The following is a 3,797-nucleotide window of genomic DNA, read 5'->3' on the forward strand; positions in this document are numbered from 1 at the left end:
GTGGTGGGGGGTGGAGAGAGAGAGGTAGAGAGTCTGCGTGCATGAGTACATTGAGGGAGAGACAGAGGGGGGAGTAGGGAGGTGTGTGTGACGGGAGGGTGGAAAATGGGGGAGATGGTGAACATTGGAAGAGGAGGAGTAGGAGGAGGAGGAGGAGGGAGGAGGAGGGGTGTAGTGCTGCAGTGGAGAGAAGTGAGAGGAGACTGCAGTCTCTGCTTATGGGAGAGATCAGACTATGTTAGCACAGCTCTGAGGAAACTGTAGCCCAAACAGTCATTGATATTGGATGGGCCACCTCGTGAAGGGGAATACCACATCTGACTGGTGAGTTTTGTCCTGCAGATCTTTTAATATTAAGGTGCAGTTATGTGACATGAATGTCATCAAAACATACAACTAGAACACGGCTATCTGACATGATCTTTTCTGTGTCTTCAAACTAACTGAGTGAAAATATAACTATAACATTGTGACTGTATCCTCTGTACCTGAATATCCTTGTGAATCAGGATGTGTCTGAGCCTTTTTTTTTTTTGTGTGTGTGGCTGAGTGATGCTGGCCAGTGATGGGCTGCAGAAATCAGAGGCAGATAAGGACTGAGTGCTAATGGCACAGAGGTAAACACTAGGCTAAAACAATAAGGGGAAGAGGCATGGACACGTTTTGGTGTATTTGAATTCAGCTGCTGTCCTCATCACTGAGAAAACATGCTAAGCTATGGAAGTTATAGAGTGGAGTCATCCCTGCAGATTAGGACGGCAGGGATCGTCTTGGATTCTGTGTTTGTTATAGCTGCTGACTTGTTTCGTCAGTGGTGTTTGGAGATGACAATTTCTTGAATGATGATTTTCTTCTTCAGACATAAAGCGACTGTTCAATTTTTTGGGGAGGGACCCATGGTGCAGCTAAAACTTTAATTACAATCACCATACATCACAGCAGCTTGGTAACGGTTGGCATTCGTGTCATGCCCATGCCCAAGGCTCAAGCAGTTACTTGACATGGGCCTTGAGCCAATTGGTTATTTGATTGGCTGGTCACCTCGGCTATAGGCAGGTAGTGGGCAATTCTGGATAGCTGATAGACACTATCAGGATTGCTTAGCAACAATGATCTGCTGGCTCACAGCACATGGGCCTCTACTGTACTGTATTTGAACGGCAGGCGTTTGACCATAAGCCCTACTTATTGAAATACACGTTTCAATTAAATGCTTGAAACTGATCCGTGGCCTGTGAATCAATGAAGATGAGGTTATATCACGACTGTGTTTGCCAGACACTGACAGAGAAGTCTGAAGTCTGGCTGGTTCACTTCCATGTCACGATACAGAAATCCTCACATGCACTGAGAGCGTATTCAGATGAAGATGTCCCTACAGTGAGAGATTCACTGTATATCACTCACTAATGTGACACACAAACTTTTGTGTTTGCATCTGTGAAAGCCGGCACTCAGCGGTTGTCCTGGCTCATTTAAACAGTGGATATAAATTGTCTGTCTTTTTAACTGAGCCAGATCATTGTGTTTTAGCGCTTTTAGAGGGAGATGAAACAAATATCCTCTAGATAGCCCTGAACATATGAGAGCTGTAATGATACACAAGCACACCCCCGCCCACATACACACTCAGACGCAGTGTGTTTTATCATTTATTCCTGATGAGTTGTTTTTCATTTCTATTTTATGTTTCATTTTCTCCTTTTATTTGAAAAGCCTGCCTACCTCCACATCGTGCTCTCTTAACAGTCACAGCAATGACATTAAGCTGGTAAGAGTGTATCACATAATGCTCGCTCTGTTTGCTTGAAAATGTATTAATTTCATGACCTCTGCTGTCAAAACACTTTTTCACCCTGAAGCAAAAACAAATAAACATGGAGACGTTCTAAGCTGCAGAACAAGTAAACGGTTGTCAAGTTGCCAGTTTAGCATTATTGTTGAGGTGGTGGGGGGCATGAAAGCACCAAGGCAGTGTCCATATCTCCATGCTCAGCACTGAAAATAATCCTGCAAATGTATCATACTGCAGTAAAATTATTCCTTCTGATAGAATTTAAACCATTAAACTGTGCTCCTAATATTCCTGTTGCTGTCTATTTGAAATAATCAAATAAATGAGCACAAAAAGAAAGAAGAATCCTCCTTCTTTGCACCATAATATAATGCACTTGTTCCACTTCAATCCAAGGTGAAATGATGCTACAGTTGTCAAGGGATTCCAGTTGTCAGATTCTGCAGCACATATTTTTTTTTCTGTTTAAAATGAATAAATAAATAAATAAAAATAAAACAGCAATGCCTTCATGCTCAGCAGCAAATGCTAACAGTGTGCTGGTGTCACTCATAGTCATGCAAAGGGCAGACAGAGAATAAATAATATAATGCTCACTTGAGGCCTGGAGATAAATTGATTTTGTCAGCTGTTGGCGGTGGATTGAATTTCCACAGGATAAAAAAGATTAAGACCATTGTGAGGAAGCACTTGTTTTATTAGTCTCTGATTTGTGGGGAGACTGATTTAGACAGCAGCTTTATAATTTCATTTTAGCACAGAGTTTAGTTTCTTCTACTTTGGGACTTCAGCTAATGAGGATCTTTATTACTGACTGACCTGCCATTTGTTTTCTCCATGAATGAATTAATCATTTGGTTCATAAAATTGTGAATGATTATGAGCATCATGGTTTTTCTTGAAGAACAACATCTTTACATTGGTTGTTTTATCCAAAATCCCCAAATATTCACTTTACATTCACATAAGACAAAGAAGAGCAACAAATCCTCACGACTGACAAGCTGAGAAAAAGACTTCAAAGATGAATGGATTATAAAAATTGTTGCTGATTCAAGTCAACAGTACAATCATTCAGCTGATTTATTTCTCTGATTCTCTCATTGTATTACAGAATATTACGTTTTCAAATATTGTTGCCAAAATTACTGATTTCTTTACCCAACAGTTCAATTCACAAAAGATATATTTTTGCATACACATTCCTGCCATCTGTGTTTCGTACCAACTTGTTCTTATTTCCAGTCACAAAGAGGGGAACACTGCCAATCCCAGCATGCATTTCACTGAAGACAGGAACGAGGACTAAAACTCAAACACATAAACAGACAAAACAAAAACTGCCTGAAAATCCTTGTAACATGAGAACGTGTTGACTCCACGCCGAAAGGGACGGCACACAGGTTCAAACTGAGGGCGTTCATGCTGTGATGTGAGAGCGTTAAAGGAGAAGAAAGGTCTTCACTTTCACTCACAAGATTTCACTACTACTATTTTACAGCTAGGAGCCGTTTAGCTTATCTTATAGCATAGCATAATGACTGATAAGAGCATAATTACTAGCCTGGCCCTGTCCACGAGTATCAATATCTGTCTACCCACCCCTCTAAAGCTAACTAATTAGCATTCAATCTCATTTGTTTCATTCAGACAAAAACAGAAGTGTAAAAGCAACAAAGTGTGGCGACCTGCACTCTGAGGTTGTCAGGAAACCAACAGAGTCAGTGGCGGTAGGCGGATTTTGTCATCCTCTGGAAAGAGATGGACAAGCTGTTTCCTCCTGTTTGCAATCGTTATGCTAAGCTAAGCTAACCGTCTCCTGGCTGTAGCTTTTATATTTACAACACAGACATGAGAGAGAGGGAATGAGACTTTTCCTTTAACATTTCAGCCACAATCTACGTTTTTCATGGAGAGCTCCCTCAGCTCTGTTTAGATGCAGCTCTCTCTCTTTGTCTCCACCAGTTGTGGCAGATCACAGTGTTCAGAGGGGGGGGGGTGG

General features: G+C 41.3%; 1 protein-coding gene across 4 annotated transcripts in view; it reads left to right on the forward strand.

The window, feature by feature from the left end:
• Positions 1–3,797, forward strand: part of syt2b (synaptotagmin IIb) — a 30,653-nt gene that overhangs the window by 14,544 nt on the left and 12,312 nt on the right. The window contains exon 1 of one of the 4 annotated variants that reach the window (XM_023416183.2): positions 215–324. The exons of the other annotated variants lie outside the window; for them this stretch is intronic. The gene's annotated coding sequence lies outside the window, so the exon portion shown is untranslated. Of the gene's footprint in view, positions 1–214; positions 325–3,797 lie in introns of those variants that run through there. 4 annotated transcript variants of the gene reach the window in all.

This window comes from Seriola lalandi, unplaced genomic scaffold (assembly GCF_002814215.2).
Source record: "Seriola lalandi dorsalis isolate HSWRI2012SDOR001 ecotype SW California unplaced genomic scaffold, Sedor1 jcf7180002054561, whole genome shotgun sequence".
In the NCBI taxonomy this organism is placed as follows: Eukaryota; Metazoa; Chordata; class Actinopteri; order Carangiformes; family Carangidae; genus Seriola; species Seriola lalandi.